Genomic DNA, 25,680 nt, shown 5'->3' with positions numbered 1-25,680 from the left:
CGCTACACCATGTATTAAAAGCGAACCTGACATGAATCTTCATACGAGCAGTCTTTCTGAAAATCATAATGCATTCCAGCTAACTCCTAGTGTGTGACGCAAGTGGGTTTCACTAGATGGCAATGACGTAACCATTAATAATCCTCACAGGTTAAAACCGCATAGTCGTATGTTGCATTTTATGTTTCATCTCCTTTGTTTTGTATTCTTACGTTTCATGGAAACACTCTAGAGCTCAGTGTGTATCATGTAATTGGTTTCGTCTTCTCTGGTTGGAGAAAACACAGCGGTCTAATTCTGAGTTCACCAGCACTACAGGAACTTCATAATTGAAACAACTTAAGTATCAATGCACAAGGGAAAACTTCTAAAGTCTGTTTTGTAAAATGCTAATATGACATACTGTTAAAAAAAAAATAGTTTAGGAATGAATTTCAAAAAATATATAATAAGGAAGGTTAGTTTAAAAGTAAGTCCGAAATGACATAATCAGGCGTTTTTATTGGAATATAAGTGTAACTGTAGTCTTGGACTTACTGTTTTAATGTATTCCTGTTGATAGAACTTTGCATGTATAATACGTGCTCAAAACTTTTATATTGTTCAAAACACTGCTAACACCTTGCCTGTGAACGAAATATACTTTAAAGTGGACATTCGTTCCTGCTCGCCTTGACTAAAAAAGTCGCCACGGGTTGTTGATCCAAGGTCTGCTTGTCTGTGGTTTAGGACACAGCTTTGGAGTTACTGTATGTCTGAAACACGCCGGGTACGTGTAGTACAAATGGTTCAAATGGCTGAGGACTATGGGACTTAACATCTTAGGTCATCAGTCCCCTAGAACGTGGAACTACTTAAACCTAACTAACCTAAGGACATCACACACATCCATGCCGGAGGCAGGATTCGAACCTGCGACCGTAGCGGTCCAGCGGTTCCGGACTGAAGCGCCTAGAACCGCACGGCCACCGCGGCCGGCACGTGTAGTACAATGGTGGTCTATCTGGGCATAACAAAAACTCGACAACCACTGAGAACGCTACATCTAGTGTATCACGCGACATCGACCGTCGACTCGGGAATACTCTGCCCCGCTTACTTGTCTCTGTGATTCGTTTCTGCAGTAAAATGAGTAAATTTGAAGAGTGAATCTCCTTTGGCAACAAGGATTACGTTATTACCAAAATTTGAATTCACTCCAGGACTCACGACGGGAAACTGTACTTTCACAAGAATATGTGATGCTACGTACTAATCAAACCGGCAAAGAGATGGAGAGAGCACCATAGGGAACCACCACTTCTAAAGAATATGAGAATAAATGGGAGTGATATGTGTCACAGAAGCTGAAAGATCCTGTGGTCAACAATGCAGCAATAGGAAAGTGAACAAGCTTCTGACGACAGCCTACGCCCAGAGTGCAATGGTAGTTTACTGATAAGCATTAGTTCCAATTAAGTCGGGGTGGAGGAAATTGATAGTGGCTGTATAGCATCATTTGAAGATGCTAATAGATCACAAAACGGTAGATGAGTAATGACAATAATGGTAGACATAATTGTTGTTGAATGAATGGAGGGGATTAATAAGAGTCACAATAACAGCAGCATAGGAAGCCTGTAGAACAAAGTTCAATAGACCATCGACTTAATGGTCGTTAGCTCGGATTGAACAAGGATGGGGAAGGAAATCAGATGAATTCTTTTTAATCAGAATCATCCAACCACACGTCTAAACCAGTTTAGGTAAGTAATCTAAACCTAATTTAAGCTTCCAGGTTGCAAATCAAATGTCTTAATTACTGTTCATCCTGCTTTAATATAGCGTCAAGAAATTGTACCAAGTAGTAATAACAGTTCATATAGGTGTATGAAAGACAGCCATATTTTCTTTATTCTCTTTTTGGCATGAATGATAATCAGTCATAGACGTGGTTACTGGTGAACGCAGAGAGCAGCACATTTTAAATTGACATAATTACCTAAGGAAACGATCGGCGTAGTGAATTCCTTCAATTGGCGTGCTTTACCTATCACGCAGTTCGGCACTGGACGCAGTGCCATCAGGGAAGAGACTAATAGGCAAGCGTAAGTGGAGTTTGATGGATGTAACGAAAATGGATTTGAAACGATTGATCGTCTTGGGGACTGGGAACCGATCGTTGACTTCCTTAGAGAAAGCACAGCGGAGCGTAATCAAACCAACACCCATCTCAGTCTTCGACTTTATTCTGAATTTTTGAGATAAACATTCAAAACACGTACATCGCTGTTATGTAGGTGGGACAAGAACAGACAGTTGGGAGTTTTCGGCGCTGCCGTTCTTGACAGCTACACTGAGAATGTATGGTCACGTTGTGAGTGCGTGCGTGTCACGCAGGACTTCGCGTGGCGTAAATACTCGTAAACTTATCTGAGTACTAAAATGAGACAGCATTTCCGGCGTCATACGCTTCTGCCCTTCGCACACTAACGTGTCACGCTTCGCTTTCCAAATTATGGGTGTTGTCTACGATGACAGTGCTGCAGAAAATATTGCTTGCTTTGCCAACAGAGATTAACTTTAAATTCTCTTATCGTAACGCAAGTTGTAAGAGATATCTGGATCTCGCCACCCACTATAGTTCACAGTCCAAGATTGGAAAGCTTCTTCTTTCTGACAAAATAAGGCATAAGCTTGTCAGAGAAGCTGTATTTACTTATTTTCATGCAGAATGCGAGCATTAGAAAATGCATGAACGCTTTCAAATGACAGTGCAAGTGCAGTACCTGACATCAGTGATTAAATTTCCATATATAGATTAAAATTGTGTGCTGTAATGACTTTTGACATTTGGCGCTGCTGTGCACAACGATCTCCTCTAGATTTTTCCGTGCGCTACGAATTTCAGCTACACACATCTACATCCTTTGTGAATGTTTCCTTACATCCACACTTATATCTCAGTATGTCGTCGTTCTGGTCTTTTCTCTCTCTCCGAGTAACTCCAAAGTTATGTATTGTCAAATCTGTTTTATAGAAATAAAACTGCTAATGTTATTTGCTTGAACTGTTATATAGCATTCCGAGAACGCAGCATCATTTAGGCACCTTATAAGCGACGAGTGGGCTAGATCCAACACGCCAGGTTTCACGTCCTGCTCACATCCATTTCACATTCATTGTAATCATAATTACTTCTTCTACTCCAGTCTTTTCCCTGATTCATTTGTTTTATTGCCTGTCTAGCAATTCTAAGCTCCCCGTTTCTCTCTGACAATCTCTTTTATTTTTTATTTATTTATTGATGAAGTTATCTATGTAGTTAGCTATGTAACAGTCGAAATTTTATTTAATTTACCAAAAGCACTCGTTACTCCTTTGTTAATTTCTTTCGCAGTGTACAGATTGGTTCTCTTCAACTTCTACTAATACATATACCCATCAACAGATTCTGCGATCTTATTGGTACTTCGTACTATTTTTTATGTATAGACTATATCTTTTGTGATTCTGTTTTCAGTCCTGAATTGCCTATCTGATGATGTCTAAAATGAGCATTGCAATGTTGATGTATAATTTTTTAAATCTGTTATCGCTGGCTTTTATATAAACCACTGTTAGTGCAGACTAAATGACTAAATTGAAACCGAGTACAAATTCATCTCAAACTCATTATTTCTAGCTGTAGTGATCACCGTTCACTGTTCTGTGTTCTACAATGTCGTTCACGACTTGCAATCATTTTTACATCTTCTTAAACAGAATTTAGTTCTCCACCTCATAATTCCGTCCGCTTATAATTATTGCCTTCTGATAACTGACGTCATGTCTTAGGAACCGTCATCCCTTTCGTTATAATAAATAAACAAACATCGTCTGAAACTTATTGGCAGGTTAAAAGTGTGTGCCGAAATGAGATAACAACTGGAACTTCCAGGAAGTTTCAAATCAGCACTCACTCCGCTGCAGAATGAAAAGTCATTCTGCAAACAGCTTTTGGATCTCTACTTTTTATCACTGACTACCGGTTTCAATCTGTCCTGCTGATCGTCTTCAGATCTGACGCCGCAAAGTCCTTTCTGTCAATTGTACTGTGTGAGATTTACATCACTATAGGCCAACAGCACTTTACGACTTCATCTGCAGCCCAGATTGAAACCAGTAGTCGGTAATATAAAGTTATGATCTAGACGTTGTTAGTTTATTTATTATTGCCTCGGCCATGGTGTTGTAGGGTACGGTATTCTATTTCTTTGAAGAACTTTGTATTTTTGTTTCTATATTTTAAAGACGTCGAAGGTTTATTTCTATGTTCATAAGACACGTTCTCTTCTGTTAATATTCCATGTAATCGTTCGCTTACTATTTCAATTCTGAACGTCTCATCTTGTGTATGTCATTATCAAAGGACGATCAATGGTTCAAATGGCTCTGAGCACTATGCGACTTAACTTCTGAGGTCATCAGTCGCCTAGAACTTAGAACTAATTAAACCTAACTAATCTAAGGACATCACACACATCCATGCCCGAGGCAGGATTCGAACCTGCGACGTAGCGGTCGCTGGGCTCCAGACTGTAGCGCCTAGAACCGCAGGGCACTCCGGCCGGCGACGATCAATGCAAGGAGAAGACATCTTCATAGCAGGTATTTTCAAGAGACCGATTCGCGAATCGACGGAATAGTTTCATAACCTAAGTAGCTAATGCGTGTCATTGTGGTGTGTCTTGGTTTGCTTGTACCCCAATGGAGTTCAAGTGACCTGCACTAGGCCGGGAAGGGAAGAAATTATGATTGCGTAAAGCGCTGTATCATCAGAATGTGAGCCTACGTTCTGCATTAATCCCTAAAACTATCCAGAAGTGTTGAGGGACATGCAATATGTGTCAGTTGAGACCCACCACTTGGATAAAAGTGTCAAGTTCAGCAGCGAGGTTAGCGTTGTTCGAGGGAAATAGGCTCTGTTCTGGAAGACAGAGTGAAATTTCAACTGTTTATAAGTTTATACAACTGTTATCCAGCCGATAATATGACACTTCATTTGACATTGCTTGCATTAACGCTTCTTAAGGTATAAATAGGATAACGCCCCATCGTAAAAGGTACGTTAGTGTTTACGAATGAAGAACCTTAAGCTGTTGGACAGTGTGTATAGTACATCGACTGGCAGAGTCAAAAGTAAGAAAGACAGTCTGTATGGGATGGACACCCTTCTTGACTTGGAATACAGCGTTAAGATAAACAAACATAAGATTAAAGTGATGAAGAGTAGCAGAAAGGAGAATAATGACATGTATACCATAAAAGTGTGCCAAACAATGCTGTGGCCGTAGTGAAAGGATTGTAATATCTAGGCACATACATTAACAATATGGAAGCAGGCAGGAGAGACATCAACAACAGACTGCTACAAGAGAAGTAAGATTTTTTAACATACGAGGTGTGATCAAAAAGTAAAGGATATTTTCGTTTTTCTTAAAGAATCTTTATTTAATCAACACCAACTATGTCCCCTACGAAGTAATCCCCCTCAAATATATTACAGTCGTGCCAGCCGTTTTTCCAATCTTAGAAGCAATTCTGATAGTCATTTTTCGCTAAGGTATTCAATTCCTTCAACGATTCTGTTTTTATCTCTTAAATGGTGGCAAGACGACGTCCTTTCATACTTCTCTTCAGCCTCGGGACTAGAAAGAAGTCGCAGGAGGCCATGTCCGGTGAATACTATGGCTGAGGCAAAATAACGGTACTGCTTTTTTGCCAAAAAAGAACGACGAACAAGCATTGAGGTGTGACGGGAGCATTATCGTGATACAATTTTCACGCGTCGTTCTACCACGATTCTGGTCGTTTTCTTCTGAATGCCCCACGCGGCCGGCCGGAGTGGCCGAGCGCTTCTAGGCGCTTCAGTCTGGAACAGCGCGACCACTGCGGTCGCAGGTTCGAATTCTGCCTCGGGCATGAATGTGTGTGATGTGCTTGGGTTAGTTAAGTTTAAGTAGCTCTAAGTTCTAGGGGACTGATGACCTCCGATCTTAAGTCCCATAGTGCTCAGAGCCATTTTTGCTTCATGCGAATGGCAAATAATTTTCAGGTAGTACTCCTGTTGACCGTTGGACCATAAGGCATGATGCACTGTCCTATTTTAATCGAAGAAAACATGTGATCGAAATGTCGAATTGTTTTCGGTCTTGGTTCTTCAGGCAGTTTGGTTCAAATGGCTCTGAGCACTATGGGACTTAACATCTGTGGTCATCAGTCCCCTAGAACTTAGAACTACTTAAACCTAACCAACCTAAGGACATCACTCACATCCATGCCCGAGGCAGGATTCGAACCTGCGACCGTAGCGGTCTCGCGGTTCCAGATTGAAGCGCCTAGAACCGCACGGCCACAACGGTCAGGCAGTTTCCATTGGGATAATTGGACTGTGGTTTCGACGTCATACTGGTATACCAATGTTTCGTCACGTCTTATAACATTCTTTAGAAGTTTTGGATCTTCATGACTTCGTTCAGAAATTCCCGCGCGATGCCTACGCGACGTCGTTTTTGGTCGAAATTCAATACTTTCGGAACAAGCCTAGCTGTGACACGTTTCATGCACAAAACATCAGAAAAAATTGTTTGGAATGAGCCAAAGAATATGCCGAAGTCATCAGCAACCACTGTGATGGTGCGACGATTTTTCAGGACTATTTTCTTTAACACTTCTACATTATCGCCAGTAACTGATGAGGGCGATCGGCGTCTTCAACGTTTTTTCGAACCTATTTAAAACGTTTATAGCACTCATTCTTGTCGTACTCATAGTTGGTTCGCCAAAAGCCACAGTCAGCATTTCGAATTAGGCACTGGACTTTATTCCATTTTTGAAGCAAAATTTAATGCAAATTATTTGATCCATCTTTTTCGAAAGTAAGGATTCGCCGAGCACTCGAAACCACGTATAACTTTTTCGACTGTCACCAATAAACTGAAAATTCAAAACATCTGAAAATGCACAGATACATTAGGAAGACGTGTGCCAACAAGATAAAAAAATTTAAAATCGGATGTATGACTCGCCAAATTAAAAAATTTCTGTTAGTTTTTCTTCGCACCTCGTATTAGCGTTAGTGGTATAAAATGTCTACGTGGAACGGCAGAAAATTTTCTGCGACTCAGAACTGCATGGTAGTCAAACGTAGATCGTGGATAGGACTTGAGGGATGATGCCGTGCATATTAAACCCACTTTCCATAAGCAGAGCGCTTACAGTTATCCGTTAGTATTAAAGGCTGTAACTGATAATGAGGCAGCTGGGAGAAGCGCTAACCCACTGAAGGTCGTACCGCGTTCTCGTGCAGACGCACAACTCTGTTCGGGACCCGTTTGTGCCAATGCGTTGACTGTCATGGCAAATGATTAGTTTTTAGAGCTACTAAGTCGTTTAATAAGAGAAATATTGGCACATGGATCAACGTCACTTAAGGTATTTTGAAAGATCCATACAAAGAATAAAAGAAGAGTATTTTTAATGAGTTTTCGTTATTTAGTAGACAAGCCGCATTTCCCCCCTTTCACATAAATATTTTCCTTGTCCGTCTGTGCACATCGTAATACTCTAATCCGACTGCGATATTACAATCAAACGTGGAAGATACCGTGACCCTGGCGGCAGAGGATACGAAGGGCTCACTGAAGATACGGAAATCTCTTCGGTGCTGCATGTACACCGCACAACCTCTGAAATACTTCCCTCCCCCCCCCCCCGGAACCCCTCCCCCCATCTCCCGCACCCTCCCACCACAACGAACTAACACATAAAGCTAAACGCTTCACTAGAGTTTCCTTAACCTTAATACACTCCTGGAAATTAAAATAAGAACACCGTGAATTCATTGTCCCAGGAAGGGGAAACTTTATTGACACATTCCTGGGGTCAGATACATCACATGATCACACTGACAGAACCACAGGCACATAGACACAGGCAACAGAGCATGCACGATGTCGGCACTAGTACAGTGTATATCCACCTTTCGCAGCAATGCAGGCTGCTATTCTCCCATGGAGACGATCGTAGAGATGCTGGATGTAGCCCTGTGGAACGGCTTGCCATGCCATTTCCACCTGGCGCCTCAGTTGGACCAGCGTTCGTGCTGGACGTGCAGACCGCGTGAGACGACGCTTCATCCAGTCCCAAACATGCTCAATGGGGGACAGATCCGGAGATCTTGCTGGCCAGGGTAGTTGACTTACACCTTCTAGAGCACGTTGGGTGGCACGGGATACATGCGGACGTGCCTTGTCCTGTTGGAACAGCAAGTTCCCTTGCCGGTCTAGGAATGGTAGAACGATGGGTTCGATGACTGTTTGGATGTACCGTGCACTATTCAGTGTCCCCTCGACGATCACCAGTGGTGTACGGCCAGTGTAGGAGATCGCTCCCCACACCATGATGCCGGGTGTTGGCCCTGTGAGCCTCGGTCGTATGCAGTCCTGATTGTGGCGCTCACCTGCACGGCGCCAAACACGCATACGACCATCATTGGCACCAAGGCAGAAGCGACTCTCATCGCTGAAGACGACACGTCTCCATTCGTCCCTCCATTCACGCCTGTCGCGACACCACTGGAGGCGGGCTGCACGATGTTGGGGCGTGAGCGGAAGACGGCCTAACGGTGTGCGGGACCGTAGCCCAGCTTCATGGAGACGGTTGCGAATGGTCCTCGCCGATACCCCAGGAGCAACAGTGTCCCTAATTTGCTGGGAAGTGGCGGTGCGGTCCCCTACGGCACTGCGTAGGATCCTACGGTCTTGGCGTGCATCCGTGCGTCGCTGCGGTCCGGTCCCAGGTCGACGGGCACGTGCACCTTCCGCCGACCACTGGCGACAACATCGATGTACTGTGGAGACCTCACGCCCCACGTGTTGAGCAATTCGGCGGTACGTCCACCCGGCCTCCTGCATGCCCACTATACGCCCTCGCTCAAAGTCCGTCAACTGCACATACGGTTCACGTCCACGCTGTCGCGGCATGCTACCAGTGTTAAAGACTGCGATGGAGCTCCGTATGCCACGGCAAACTGGCTGACACTGACGGCGGCGGTGCACAAATGCTGCGCAGCTAGCGCCATTCGACGGCCAACACCGCGGTTCCTGGTGTGTCCGCTGTGCCGTGCGTGTGATCATTGCTTGTACAGCCCTCTCGCAGTGTCCGGAGCAAGTATGGTGGGTCTGACACACCGGTGTCAATGTGTTCTTTTTTCCATTTCCAGGAGTGTATATGTTTGGACCTAGTCGGGTGGGTGACGCTGCTTGGTTCAGACTGTGATTTAGCCTCTCCTCTTGTAAAAAATTAAGTAAAGTCATATGGCCTGAATGGCTGGGAGACCCCGAAAGGCAGGTTCAGCCGCCGAAGTGGAATGGCTTTCCCTGTACTTGCGTTCTCAAGCACCGTTCCGTCGTGAAGTATGGGGGGGGGGGGGGAGGAAAAGATCACTGATGTCAGCTGTATCGGGACACCACGCGGAATCAGCGGCTGCAAGTGGAAATGAGTACTGGACTCGAATTCGAATCCGAGATCTGTTACTTACTAGGTGTGTGCGTTAACCAGTGAGCCATCCGGATCACAGTGTTATCGCAACTGTGCGTACTATTTGGGCACGCCTCACGGCCGACCCACACTCCCACCGAGCGCCCCCTATGCGCACTCTCCGTCCATTTCTTCCATGCTAGCTACTCTCAGATTCCCGCAGGAGGTCGGACGTACTTGCGCATCCACGCTGATGAAAGTGAGTCCACTGTCCATGTAGGCGAATCAATTATATGAATGGGTGGTGTCTGTCCTTTCTCACATATCCGAGAGAACAGACACCACGCATTCATATACGAGGGCTGGAACTTAATTAGTGGCAAATGTTTATTCACAACTGATACAAAAGAGTTACACGTTTGCACCCGTTTCTGTCCTTCAAAGTAGTCACCAGCGTTGTGTACAACCCGTTGTCAGCGATGTGGAAGGCGTAGCGTACCGTTAGCAGAGCCTGTTCTGTTGATAGTGCGAATGGAGCATTCAAAGAGGATATAATCAGTAAACCGAAAGAGAAAATCCCTCTAAGCAAAATGGTGGAATAGCAGTTGCGATAAAGCATTGAGAATAAGAATGTAGCATGCAACAAAAGGAACAGCGACAAAACAGACGTTAATCTGGCGACGAATATGCAAGCGAAAAAGCGAACGACAAGAAACATCAGGAGAATCAAAGAGAATGTCAAAAGAATGTAGAGACTTCTACAAAATAATAAAAATCCAGATCATAGGATACCAACCACAAAACCTGTGTTTCAGAAAAAGTCTGGAGAAGTGACACTGGAGGACAAAGAGAACTAATGAATTGCCCTGAAACGGCTGAGAGATTTCTAAGGAGCGAAGAGATCAAAAGAAATGATAAGTCAAAAGCATCAGGCGAGATGGAGATCAGGAGCTTGGCGTCACAATACAGACGAGGATTAGTGATCATGATGTCATCATAGTATGGCGACGAAAGTTCATAAATCAGTCTACAAGACTAGGAGAGTGTTTTTGCTAGAAAGAACAGATAAATAGTTGTTAGCATCTCCAGTAGACGGACCCAGAGGAATTATGGGCAAAGCTTGAACAGACTGTAAATCCTGCTCTGGACAGGTATATGCCTAGTACGTGGTTTAAGGTCGCGAATGACCCACCGTGGTTTAGCAACGAAATTCCGACAATTCTGAGAAAGCAAAGGTTGTTGCCTCTCGCTTCAAAAGGGAGTGCGAAAATGACGAAAGGCTAAAGTTAATAAGGGTTCGTGTTTCCGTGGAAAGATCTACGTGCCAAGAATAGAACTACTACCACCGTCATAACTCAGGAAAAGATCTGGCAGAGAACTTGAGAAAATTCTGGTTTTATTTAAAATCGCTAAGCGGGTCTAAGGCTTTCATTCGGTCATTCTGTGACCAATCTGGTGTGGTGGCTGAAGATGGCATAGCCAAAGCCGAAGTTTTAAATTCCGTGTTTAAGAAATGGTTCACGCAGCAGAATCGTACAAACATACCGTAACTTGACCGTTGCACAGAGTCCTGTATGGACAACATAGTAATGAGCATCTCTGGCGAAGCGAAGCAACCGAAAAAGTTGATCACGAAAAAATCGCTAGGTTCTGTTCTGCCGTAGTACTCTACGGCATTGGCCCCTTACTTATTTTGCATTTATCGCGAATCTCTTGCCCAGTGCAAAGGCTCAAGCGACTGGAGAAAAAACACCTGTTACTCCCGTATATAAGAAGGGTAAAAGAACGGACGGGCAAAATTACAAACCAAAATCCGTAATATCGGTTTGCAGCAGAATTCTAGAAAATGTTCTCAGTTCGAATATAATAAATTTTCTAAGACAGAAAAGCTGACGTCCACGAATCATCACTGTTTTAGAAAGCATTTCTAGTTTGAAACTCACGTTGCCCTTTCCTCACAAGATATACTGCGAAATATGGATGAAGGTAGGTTCAATATTTGTAGACTTCCTAGGAGCATGTGGCATGGTAACCCACTGTAAACTGTTAACGAAGGTACGAGTAAACGGAATGGGTTTCCAGATATGTGAGTGGCTCGAAGGCTTCTTGAGTAACAGAGCCCGATATGTTGTCCACTATGACGAGTGTTCGTCAGAGACAAGTGTATCATCAGGAGTGTACCAGGAAAGTGTGATACGACCGCTAATATTTTGTATATACCTAAATGATCTGACGCACAGGGAGAGCAGCAATCTGCGGTTGTTTGGTGATGATGCTGTTTGGTGCGGGAAGGTGTTGAAGATGAGTGACTATAGGATGAAACAAAATAACTTGGACTAAATTTCTAGTTGGTGTCATGAATGGCAGCTAGCTTTAAATGTAGAAAAATGTAAGTTAATCCAAATGAGTTGGAAAAACAAACCCATAATATTCGGATACAGTATTAGTAGAGTGCTGCTTTATGCAGTGGCGTCGTTTAAATTTCTGGAAGTAACGTTGCAAAGCGATATGAAATGGATCGAGCATGTGAAGATTGTAGAAGGGAAGGGAAGGAGAATTTTAGGAAAGGGTGGTTCATCTGTAAAGGAGACCGCATACAGGACAATAGTAAAACCTATTCTTGAGTACTGCTCGAGTGTTTGGGATCCGCGTCAGGTCGGATTAAAAGATGACATCGAAACAATTAAGAGGCCGACTGCTAGATTTGTTACTGGTAGGTTCGAACAACACGCAAGTATTAGAGAGATGCTTCGGGAAGTAAAATAAGAATCCTGGAGGGAAGGCAACGTTATTTTCGAGGTACACGACTGATGAAATTTCGAGAACCGGCATTTGAAGCTGATTGCAGAACGATTCTACTGCCGCCTACGTACATTTCGTGTGAGGACCACGAAGATAAGGTACGAAAAATTAAGGCACATACAGAGGTATAGAGACAGTTGTTTTTCTCTCGCTCTGTCTACCTTTGGAACAGGAAAGGAAACGACTAATTGTGGTACGAGGTACCCTCCGCCAATGACCATCCGGTGGCTTGCAGCATATGTATGTAGAAGTAGTAGATGTAGAAACAAATCATGAAACTGAAAAACGGTAAAATAGAAGGATATGATGTCATCGTAGTTGAATGGTTCAAATGGCTCTGAGCACTATGGGACTTAACATCTGAGGTCATCAGTCCCCTACACATAGAACTACTTAAATCTAACTAACCCAAGGACATCACACACATCCATGCCCGAGGCAGGATTCGAACCTGCGACCGTAGCAGCAGCGCGGTTCCGGACTGATTGGTTCAAATGGCTCTGAGCACTATGGGACTCAACTGCTGTAGTCATCAGTCCCCTAGAACTTAGAACTACTTAAACCTAACTAACCTAAGGACGTCACACACACCCATGCCCGAGGCAGGATTCGAACCTGCGACCGTAGCAGCAGCGCGGCTCCGGACTGGAGCGCCTAGAGCCGCGCGGCCACCGCGACCGGCTGGTTCCGGACTGAAGCGCCTAGAACCGCTCGGCTCATCGTAGTTGAACTGATGATGGAAACTGGGCCGAATACCATCAGAGAAATAACATATTTCATACAAAATACACTCCTGGAAATTGAAATAAGAACACCGTGAATTCATTGTCCCAGGAAGGGGAAACTTTATTGACACATTCCTGGGGTCAGATACATCACATGATCACACTGACAGAACCACAGGCACATAGACACAGGCAACAGAGCATGCACAATGTCGGCACTAGTACAGTGTATATCCACCTTTCGCAGCAATGCAGGCTGCTATTCTCCCATGGAGACGATCGTAGAGATGCTGGATGTAGTCCTGTGGAACGGCTTGCCATGCCATTTCCACCTGGCGCCTCAGTTGGACCAGCGTTCGTGCTGGACGTGCAGACCGCGTGAGACGACGCTTCATCCAGTCCCAAACATGCTCAATGGGGGACAGATCCGGAGATCTTGCTGGCCAGGGTAGTTGACTTACACCTTCTAGAGCACGTTGGGTGGCACGGGATACATGCGGACGTGCCTTGTCCTGTTGGAACAGCAAGTTCCCTTGCCGGTCTAGGAATGGTAGAACGATGGGTTCGATGACTGTTTGGATGTACCGTGCACTATTCAGTGTCCCCTCGACGATCACCAGTGGTGTACGGCCAGTGTAGGAGATCGCTCCCCACACCATGATGCCGGGTGTTGGCCCTGTGTGCCTCGGTCGTATGCAGTCCTGATTGTGGCGCTCACCTGCACGGCGCCAAACACGCATACGACCATCATTGGCACCAAGGCAGAAGCGACTCTCATCGCTGAAGACGACACGTCTCCATTCGTCCCTCCATTCACGCCTGTCGCGACACCACTGGAGGCGGGCTGCACGATGTTGGGGCGTGAGCGGAAGACGGCCTAACGGTGTGCGGGACCGTAGCCCAGCTTCATGGAGACGGTTGCGAATGGTCCTCGCCGATACCCCAGGAGCAACACTGTCCCTAATTTTCTGGGAAGTGGCGGTGCGGTCCCCTACGGCACTGCGTAGGATCCTACGGTCTTGGCGTGCATCCGTGCGTCGCTGCGGTCCGGTCCCAGGTCGACGGGCACGTGCACCTGGCGACAACATCGGTGTACTGTGGAGACCTCACGCCCCACGTGTTGAGCAATTCGGCGGTACGTCCACCCGGCCTCCCGCATGCCCACTATACGCCCTCGCTCAAAGTCCGTCAACTGCACATACGGTTCACGTCCACGCTGTCGCGGCATGCTACCAGTGTTAAAGACTGCGATGGAGCTCCGTATGCCACGGCAAACTGGCTGACACTGACGGCGGCGGTGCACAAATGCTGCGCAGCTAGCGCCATTCGACGGCCAACACCGCGGTTCCTGGTGTGTCCGCTGTGCCGTGCGTGTGATCATTGCTTGTACAGCCCTCTCGCAGTGTCCGGAGCAAGTATGGTGGGTCTGACACACCGGTGTCAATGAGTTCTTTTTTCCATTTCCAGGAGTGTATATGGGATGCTGAAGTAATGCAAGAAGACTGGAAGTGCGCTGTTATACACCCTTTGCATAAGACAGGTGATAGGATCGATGTTAACAATTACAGAGCGATAGATTTACTGACTGTCGCATACAAAATTTAATCACAGTGCCTGCTATAGTATAGCTCACAGTACACATTTCCAATTGGAAAACAAGATACGAGAGTGCCAAGCAAGCTTCAGACTGGGAAGAACCTGTTCTGAGATATCAAGCGAAGAGAAACAGAGGGACCGTGTGCAGCTTTGTAGACTTCACAAAGGCATATGACTCTGTAGATAAGTCATCGCTAATTCAAGAACTGGAAGACAAGGGCTTCGAAGAGAGGATGTAACCTCCCCACTATATTTGTTTCTGTATGAAATTTAGCTCAACTTTACCTCCCACTCTATAAAAAGCACTCCGTCTTCAGGCCACAAGTGCCCATCGGGACCATCCGACCGCCGTGTCATCCTCAGGTGAGAATGCGGTTAGGAAGGGCATGTGGTCAGCACACCGCTCTCCCGGTCGTTAAGATGGTTTTCTTTGACCGGAGCCGCTACTATTCGGTCGAGTAGCTCCTCAATTGGCATCACGAGGCTGAGTGCACCCCGAAAAATGGCAACAGCGCATGGCGGCCTGGATGGTCACCCATCCAAGTGCCGGCCACGTCCGACAGCGCTTAACTTCGGTGATCTCACGGGAACTGGTGTATCCACTGCGGCAAGGCCGTTGTCCTCCCACTCTATAGAAATCTACGTATTACCAAAAGTATGTACCCACAAACTGTTATGGAACTTAAACTCGTATGCTAACCTTTGGCTAAACAGAACCTAATTTGAACTGAACTGTAACTGATCTGAATGCATCTTGTCTTTATATTAAATGCACAACGGAAGTAAAGCAATTATCTGGCCCCAGTCTAAATTTCCACTTACCTCGGGTCTTAACAACGTTGTTGCAGATTTCTCGAAAGCACAACAGCAGACACAAACAGGCAGCGGCTAAGGTAGATTTCTGTTTCTAAATACGTATTCAAGCTGCCATGCGTAATGATAAACAATGGGGTGGGGAGAGTAACTATTCGTATGAAGTTATATTCCAAGGCAACGATTGTAGAATGAAGTATATATTCGAAAAGACGGAGTCAAACTTCGCTTGATCTTCACATGTGACATTGGTCTGAACAATACTATGGTTAACAAAGTGAACAATGATTTAAAAACGGTACAATGTTAACAGAGAATTTCTATAAAAACCAAACAGCTTAATCAGTTAATATGTTAATGCTTGACTCAGGGAAGTGGGGTGATCTTTCTCTGAGCAACGTCTGACAATAAACATTCCTAGCTGCGCAGTGCGGCAGTCTTACCTTAAACTTCTTCTCTTAAAAACATAATAACATAATTCAAAATTCATACTCTCTTCGCTTTCAAATATATACATCTTCTTCATCCTTGCTATCCTTTACAATCAATACTTTTTCATCTAACAGATACAATCACAAGTCAACACAGTACTACAGAATACGTCCGTCGCCTACCACACATCAACTAAAAATGTACCAGACTAAGCAGAAGTAAAGACTATTCCACGTCAAGACCAATGGTTGTTTAACAGTAACGTGACTTTCTCTCTCTCTGACGTGCACATCGATAACATACGAAAACCAAATTGACGTGACCATCTTACAAGGAGGACGAACATTGTCAAACAGAAACTAACAAACACCAAATTCCTAATGAAATTCATTGGACAGCTATCAGAGTTCTTCGAAATTAGAACAGTAGTGAGACAAGGCGATGGTATTTCATCACTGTTATTCATTTGTCAGGGAATAGAAAAAGAATTGACGATACAGGGAAACTAATCAGGCTAGGAAGGAAAAACAAAGGACTGGTATTAGCTGTTGGCATTCGCTGAAGAACTGGCAGTACTCAGTAATAACACAGAAATGGTAGTAAGGCAAATAGACGTCCTGAAACAGAAAGTTGAAATGGTCGGACTACAGGTCTGCTTCGAGAAGACAAAAAACATGCCAAACAAAAAAGATACACCAAAGAAGATCACGATAAAATATGGTGTGATCAAGAAGGTTCACTTCTTAAATTATCTTTGGAAGATGATACAGGCGAATTGGATAGAGAAAGAAGTTCACGAACAGATAAGTCTAAAGATGAGAACAGCATTCCGAAATACTGGAAACATCTACGATAAATATTGTCTATCGCGTAGTGTAAAAATGAGATATTACGAAAGTGTAATCAAGCCAGAAAACTTATACGCGTCAGAAACTATGGTCATGGATCGGAAAGCTGCACTAGAAAATATCAGGGAACTAGAGAGAATAATCATTAGAAAAGTTTCAGGTTCAAGTAGGACAGAGGAAGGCTACAGACTTCGGAGTGGTCGAACGGGTATCTAACATAGTTCATGACACGAAGTAAAGTTGATTGAAATTTTACGGACATACCTAGAGAATGCAGGACACTCTACAACCTAAACAACTGGAGTACACAGAAAGTATTAAGAACATGAAATGGATCATCAAGGTCAGTAAGAACTTGAAGGTTACTGGCATAACTGACTCATATATACCGGACACACAAACATTCAGGCACAAAGTAGTCATGTGAGCCAAGAGGTCAAGAAATTAAAGACAGGAACAACTTGGTCGGATGAAAGGAAGAAAATTCGTAGTGAGAAAATGAAAGATGGGGGGAGGCCCTCGAAAATCTCAGCAGCAATACACACTTCGCCTGGTCCTCTAGCATCCAACACGTGTACAATAATAGTAATAATAATAATAGCAATAGGAAAAATAATGGAGGCAGCATACTTTTTCAATGAAAATAACTACACTCACAAACGTTTTTCCAAATAAAGACTGAAACATTACAACTCTGACATTAGATCAGAAAGCCTCTAAGCTTTAGAAGCACTAAGTTTCATCCGTGAGTCACATATCTAAGACATTGAAAAATGAAACGGTAAATTTTCCGACAAGCACTTGGACCAAAATGCATAGCCAAGGTTGAGAAACAACTAAGAAGTCATGCGGTATTCAGACACGTGAAATGACATTATAAAACGTAGGTTAAAACTTTGCGGCCGTATCAAGAGAATGAAATCAGGTAGACTTACAACAGAAATAGTTTAATTTTATGAAAACAGAAGAAAAACAAAATGAGGGAATGAGCGAGCTTGAATTGAACTGGGGGAATAAAAAACAAACATAAATTGATAATTTAGACTTTGATTATACTCGGAGTATTCACCACTGCAGAGTGGTAGATGTTTGGTAGAAATAATACATCTTGTAAGGGTGGAGCATAAGTCCGTAGCGTTTTCTTAGAGGTTGTAGAAATCACGTGGTTTTGAGGCGAAGAACTCGTCGAGCCATGTTCGGAGCGCACTTTCACCGGGAAGGATTTCCTTGAAGGTTGTTCGACAGAGAGCGGAAAAGGCGAAAATCTGAGCAGGTGAATAAAATGGGTGCGGAATGACTTCCCAGTCCAAATCCTGTATTGTGATTTTTATCAGTTTAACAGAATGCGGAGTAACACCACGTCACACAGTTTTCCTGGTTGTTGACAGTAAATATCAGTAGTAATGGCTACATTTAGGGGAAAACATTCGTATACACTACACCGTTCCTTGTTTCGACATGTGCTGACTTCCACTTACTTTTTATTCAATGGTCAGTACTACGAACAGACTGATGGAGTTGCAATGGGAAGCCCGTTGTCACCTATTGTGGCCAATTTGTTTATGAAGGACTTTGAGGAACGTGCATTGGAGTCAGCGACCTTGAAACCTGCGTGTTTTTTCAGATATGTAGACGATACTTTTGTTGTGTGGCCTCATGGTAGTGAGAATTTAAACCGGTTTTTGGAACATCTGAATTCAATCCACCCGAATATTCAGTTCACTATGAAGGTGGAAAAGAATGGATGCCTTCCCTTCCTTGATGTGTTGGTCGAAAGGAAGACTGATGGTACGTTGGGACATTCTGTTTATAGGAAGCCCACCCACACTGACTTGTATCTGCGAGCTCATAGTTGTCACCATCCAGCTCAGCGTGAAGGAGTACTTCGCACCTTGGTTCACAGGGCCCACGTTATCTCAGACCCTGAAAGTTTGGCAGGTGAGCTAGCACATCTCGAAGTCACCTTTCGTCAGAATGGTTATAGTGAGAGGCAGATCAAACGTGCGTTGCGCCATCAGCCTTCTGTGCAACGGGTGAGTGACGATAGCAACGGAGTGGCACCTAAGTCTACGGCCTTTTTGCCTTACACAGGAAGAATTTCCAACAGGATTGGCCATATTTTACAGAAATATGATGTGAAATGTGTTTTTCGACCACCTTCCAAGATTAAGGCCCTGTTGGCGTCCTTACGGACGGATGATCTTGGGGCCGGCCGCGGTGGTCTTGCGGTTCTAGGCGCTGCAGTCCGGAACCGCGGGACTGCTACGGTCGCAGGTTCGAATCCTGCCTCGGGCATGGATGTGTGTGATGTCCTTAGGTTAGTTAGGTTTAAGTAGTTTTGAGTTCTAGGGGACTGATGACCTAAGATGTTAAGTCCCATAGTGCTCAGAGCCATTTGAACCATTTTTTTGATGATCTTGGTTTGCGTAAGGCTGGGGTCTACCGTATTCCTTGCAGTTGTGGCATGTCATATATTGGTCAGACAATCAGGACTTTGGAATACCGGTGTATTGAACATAAGCGTCACACACGCTTACAACAGCCGAGCAAATCCGCTATTGCAGAACATTGCCTTGACACCGGTCATCCTATGGAATACAACAACACGGAGATTCTGGCTTGCACGTCAAACTATTGGGATAGTGTTATTAAGGAAGCTGTTGAAATCAGACTATCAAGCAACCTTATTAACAGAGATGGTGGATTTTGTTTAAATGCTGCTTGGAATGCGGCTCTGCCTCTCCTCAAGAAACAGAGGGACAAAATTAGTGCTACCTCACCTGTTGATTAATAGTAACCATCGATATTTCTTATGTTGGTTATCTTTGGTTGTGTTGACACTTGTTCTTTGTGTGGTATCTTCCTTGTCTATGAACCGAGGTATTAAATTTGCTTGCACATTTTTTCTTCCTCGCATTTGTGCCTTCAGAATGGCAGGGTGTGCTCCCGTCGAAATATCGGCGGTATCCGACGACGTCACCCGGCAGCAAACCCGTAAGTTATTTGAACACCGTTCCTGTTCCACCAGATGCATAACATTGTCTTTTGTGGACGCACGGGGAATTTCTATTTTGTTTGGGCTCAGTCACTCCTTTCTTTTCCTTACGTCAGAATAAAGACACCATTTATCGTCACTAGTAGCGACAAAAGACAGCAATGGTCGATGTTTACACGTGTCAATTGATGACGAGCAAGCAGAGATGCACTTGTGGAGACCCGCTGATTTTTGTGATGTTGGCATAGAGCATGCGGTACGCACACTCCCTAATTTTGAACCTTGCCCATTGTACACAATGTCGCGTGACTGTGGAATGATTACAGTTCATAACATTTGCCACTTCTGAGGTACACTGTCCTGGGTCTTTGTGGATTAATGCGTACAACAATCTTCATCCATCTGCGAAGGGCTCCCTGAACGTGGAGAGTCACTAATGTCAAAACGATCCTTTTTAAAAGGAGAAAACCCTTTTGGTGCCGTGTTGTGTCCAGTGGCATTATCCCCATACACGGTGCAAATGTTTCTGGTTGTCTCCGCTGCTGTCACCCTTCTACTGAACTCGAACAGAAGAATATGTCGGAAGACTTTCCATTTCCCTACTTGGCACTCCATTTTATAGTGCCCACAACTCCAATCGCTGCCTCCAAATGATAAAATGTCAATATGTTTATTCAAATAACAACGGTGAACTACAAATAAAAATTGACAAACGATAAATAAATCCATAGCAACCAGAATCCCAACATGCAAAACAAAAACACTACGAACTTATGTACCAACCTAATACGCTGGCGCCGGCCGAAGTGGCCGTGCGGTTAAAGGCGCTGCAGTCTGGAACCGCAAGACCGCTACGGTCGCAGGTTCGAATCCTGCCTCGGGCATGGATGTTTGTGATGTCCTTAGGTTAGTTAGGTTTAACTAGTTCTAAGTTATAGGGGACTAATGACCTCAGCAGTTGAGTCCCATAGTGCTCAGAGCCATTTGAACCAATACGTTGGCGTGATAAGACGTGAGCCACAATTTAATAAGTCCAGAGAAACGATAAGTTCTTACGAGTCAATGATAAGTTTCTATGAGTCTTTAGATAGCTGATGCGAACAGCTGAGATTATTTGCTATGCATCGGGCATAAGTGCTTTTGTTACAATTTCTGCAGTCGTCATACAAGATGTGGTTGTTTCATGAGACAGGAATCTGTGGCTTCATTATTTCTGTTGAAGTAAGCTAGCAACGCTCCACTTTTACTGTCGTCCATATCAGTCCTGCAAGCGACGCTATATGAACAGTAATGCGTACACAGGTGGGGTCAGACCACTGACGGTCTCTATGGAGCTGCCTTGCTGTGGAGTACCACATCACCGCGTAGCGGGCCGCGCACAGCTCCGCCAGTAGCGAACAACTCGACAAAGCGCGCTGGAAGCGCTGCGCACCCAAGGACGCGATCTGTATCTCTCTTTGGCGGCCGTGAACTCTGGAGTGGCTGCCAGGAGGGGACGGGCCGTGGCATCGAGCCCCGGAAAGAGCAGCTGCACTCACGTGCCGTTTCATGGCCAACTTCTCGAGTCACCGGGGCATGGAATACAGTACAGCGTGAAAGTAAACGCCAACGCCTGCTAGCTTCACTGGTCACAGTCGGGATATGAGTATTTCAATGGTGTCCTTCGTGCCGTCGATCGTCTACAGCACTCACTTATTTACTGTCTCTTTCATGTGAATCAGTACCTCCAAAGAAGATTACAAAACTAATTTGAGACACAGACGATTTCTATGAACTATTTAATTCCTGCCCTAGAGAGATTCTTTTGCGACCGTATACACTACCGGATAAAATAATTAGTACACCCTTTCACTGTTTTACAATTCAATAAAGATTTACTGTTGCAACAGTGCATATGGAAAACATGAAATTATTACATTTAAAGTACAATAGCACAAGAGATTGTGAGGTACCAGGTATTGACCCATGCTGAAACGCCCGTATTATTACGTGGTTCGCCTCCACTGGCGGCAATGCAGGCGCTAACTCTGGCCTCCTGTCGATCGTCCAGATGACAAATACTGCCCTGGGATACTTTATGACATGCCCACTCGACCTGTTCACGTAGTTCTGTAAGCGTTGTTGGCTGACAAGCTGCACGTATCTTTTTTCGTCCAATCATATTCAACACTTGGTCGATTGGGGACAAGTCTGGATAACGGGCTGACCAGGGAAGTTGCTCCACGTTTTGCAGAGGAAAATGAGTTTCACTGGCAGTGCATGGGCATTATCCTATTGGAACGACACACCTCCCTCATGATGCAAGAACGGCAAAAGAATGCGTCTCGCAACATTCTGTAAGTACCACAGAACTGGTTAACGTCTCCTCCACCAAAAGTGAACGAGAGTTGTAGCTTATCGTATCCCGGACGTAAGGCCTGGGGTGGTGCTAGTGTGTCTTGGACGAATGCACTGTACGAGACAGTGCTCACCAGATCTATGCCATATGTACAAATGACAAGCACTTTCGTTCAGGCAGAACCTGGTTTCGTCGCTGATGACCACGGCGCATCATTCCATCTTCCAACTGATTCTCTGACGGCACCGTCGAGCCGACCACGATGCTGACGGGATAGATGTGTGCGTGCCTGAAATCCCATTGCCAAAACCAGTCCGTGTTGGCACGCCTGGGCTCACAAGCCCTCTTATCTGTGCTGTGGTAGCTGTACGATCTGCTACTGCTGCCCTTAAAATATGACGATCCTGGCGGGCGTTTGTGAGTGAGAGAATGTTAACTTGACCAGTGATACCAGTATCGTTGCCCGACTGACGCAGTATGCTTAATTTGTGTGGCATTTCTCCGAAACGACATCCCGCCACTCGTAAAGCTACAATGCTATTGGAGAGGGATTGGCGCTTGAGTCTCAACATAAGTCTAACGTATTACACGTAAACAGACTAAAAGGCCCATTACTTTATGCTTACGGGATTGCAGAAAAAGCTCTGAGAAGCAGTCACATCCATTATGTATCTAGGAGTATGTACAAGCAGCGATTTAAAGTAAGACAACAATACAATACTAGTAACTGGAATGGCAGATGCTGCATGGAATTCATTTGAAGAATCCCCAGCAGCCGGCCGGTGTGGCCGAGCGGTTCTAGGCGCTTCAGTCTGGAACCACGCGACTGCTACTGTCGCAGGTTCGAATCCAGCCTCGGGCATGGATGAGTGTGATTTCCCTAGGTTAGTTAGGTTTAAATAGATCTAAGTTCTAGGGGACTGATGACCTCAGATGTTTAGTCCCATAGTGCTCAGAGCTATTTGGACCATTTGAATCCCCAGGAAATGTAGTCTAAAAATGGAGGAGGTAGCTTGAAAAACTGTCGATCGGCCTGTACTTGAATATTGCTGGTCAGTCTGTGATCCGAAGCCGATGGGACTGATAAACAGGGGAGATCCGAAGAAGAAAGCCGCAGGTATTGTAGATATTTAGTAAGTACGAAAGCGTCACGGAAATGCTCATGCAATTCTAGTGGCACACACTACAGGGGAAGCGTTATACGTCATGTTGCAATTTACTGTAAACTTTCAGATAGAGTAAGTTCCTAGAAGATCCAAATGATATATTTCTTTCCCCTAGACTTATTTCGTGAAAAGTTCTTTAAGATAAAATCAGAGAGATTCAAGCTTCCGACCTGGCGCAGTGGTTTATCAACAATCGCTCTTCCCATAGAGCATTCGGAAATGGAACAGGAAAGTTCGAAAGTGAAGGGGTACACGAAATAGCGTCAGCTACACATCATGAGATGGATTGTGCAATAAAGAAGTAGATATAGAAAATAATATAATTCTCCCACGGCATAACTATGTACATGGCGCCAAACCAATCGTCTTCATAGTATCTTCAGGATCCTCAGAAACTGCCGTCAACTTCTGTGGGCGCCTGTCGTTAACTATACACTGGATGTCCCAGGAAATATGGTCATTGTTCAGGGATATGTCAGGAATGATCATCTGAAGCAAAAAATCTAATATGCACATACACACTATTCCGAATGGTTTCCGACATAAAACACGTTTAGAGTACAGTGTTATTTATTTTCTCTATTATTCATTACATTATCAGGTTTACACATATACAACAGTTAGTAAGCATTAGAATACACGTTTTACAAAGTGCAAAGTAAGAAATTCACATTTTTAGCACATTCACCTCTAAGCGTTAACGTAACCTCACGTCACAGCTGCCGTACATTTCACAATAAGTATACGAATATCCCACCGTCAACTTCACTGTGTATGTGCACTCTTGGGAGAAAATGTTGCGTTGCATCTCCGAGTGCCTCAGCACGTTCCATAACGAGAACAGCAACCTCCAAGACGCGGCCAAGCAGTTCATATCGGTATTGACCTTTCGTCTGTACACCTCAGACTTCATCCATTCCCGTACACAAAAATCTGATGGAGTAATGTCTGGTGCTCTTAATGGCCCTTGGTTCTTTTCTCTAAAATATCTGAACCTTGGAAAGTGGTTTCCGCTGTAGTATGTGGATTTTCCTGCGATCATCGTTGATTATTTCGTGTGTTGTTGTAAAAATTTGTGGTAAAGTTCTATGGGACCAAACTACTGAAGTCGTCGGTCCCTAGGCTTACACAGTAATTAAACTAACTTAAACTAACTTACGCTAAGGACAACACACACACCCATGCCCGAGGGAGGAATCGAACCTCCGACGGAGGGAGCCGCGCGAACCGTGACAAGGCGCCTAAGACCGCACGGCTACCCCGCGCGGCGTGTGCTGTTGATTCCATTCCGTGTAAGCGAGTCTTAATCCGTGACTAGTATTAACGGAAGCAAACGACGATTTTGATTTAACCACTGACAAAATTCAAATCGTATGGCGTTGTCGCCAATGACGATTGTAGAAATGCTGTATGTGAAGTGGGTACAAGTTTTCCGCATGTAATGTTCGCCATACGCTTGTTCGCGGGACACTGATACGTGCAGAAAGCCACCGTATGCTGCCATATTTCAACAATGTTTGTCTGTTCATGCACGGGGTGTTGAACTACACGTTCAGGGAAAATATGGGAACCTGGAAGACTACCTCTTTCATACTACGTACTTAAAAGTCTGGTAAACACTCTACGATCAGGAATTTGACTTGTCGGAAAGCACCGACAGTATTCATCGACAGCAGCAGGATCACTACCATTCACAGAAGCTGCAGACATACACTATATCTACATATTCTCCATAACTGTAGATGCGTGGCATTTTAAACAGTGCTTGTACGAACATAGTTAACCGGCGCTTCTATCTCATACGCTCTCAATCTCTCGGACTGCTTCATTCAGAACACGGCATGCACAGCTGCGCGTTCTTTGGGATAGTTTAATTACAGAAAGACATCTGGGCTGTTGGTTTAATACCACTGAATTTAACTGCGAACTACGGCTAATTCGGACGTGGAAGGAAATGAAAATAAATATTACACATTTATTTAACAACAAATTAAAAATAAATCTGTAAGTTAGCACAAACAAATATACCACATCATGGCCTGCACAGTTTACAAAAAGTTTAGATGACACTGGGATTGCAGATGCAACGGTCGGCGTAGCTTTCACAATCAAACTGCACCTAAGTCCTTCGTGAGAGCTGCCATAGGAAATACACTTACAAATAAAAGGCTCAAGAGAAATCATTACAGGACATAGCACTAACAGATGAAGTAATCAATAACACCGCAATTTAAAAACCAGAAAGCTGCTTTAAAAGGATTAAAATTAACTCGACCAATCTTGCCGTAAGAAAAGTACAACTACTAAAACTTAGCAATCAGTAAATGACTAACACAATCATTACTAGAAGATTTGTGGGCAAAAGTGACGTGGCTTTTAAAAGAAAGGCAGTCTGGAACCGCGCGATCGCTGCAGTCGCAGGTTCGAATCCTGCCTCGGGCATGGATGTGTGTGATGTCCTTAG

At 44.5% G+C, this 25,680-nt stretch overlaps 1 pseudogene; it reads right to left on the bottom strand.

Annotated features, from left to right (window-relative positions):
* Positions 1-15,127: 15,127 nt before the first annotated feature.
* On the bottom strand, positions 15,128-15,245 carry LOC126261438 (5S ribosomal RNA; annotated as a pseudogene).
* Between the last annotated feature and the right edge of the window lie 10,435 nt (positions 15,246-25,680).

This window comes from Schistocerca nitens, chromosome 5, assembly GCF_023898315.1.
Source record: "Schistocerca nitens isolate TAMUIC-IGC-003100 chromosome 5, iqSchNite1.1, whole genome shotgun sequence".
Classification (NCBI taxonomy): Eukaryota; Metazoa; Arthropoda; class Insecta; order Orthoptera; family Acrididae; genus Schistocerca; species Schistocerca nitens.
This window is presented reverse-complemented; position numbering and strand designations above follow the sequence as displayed.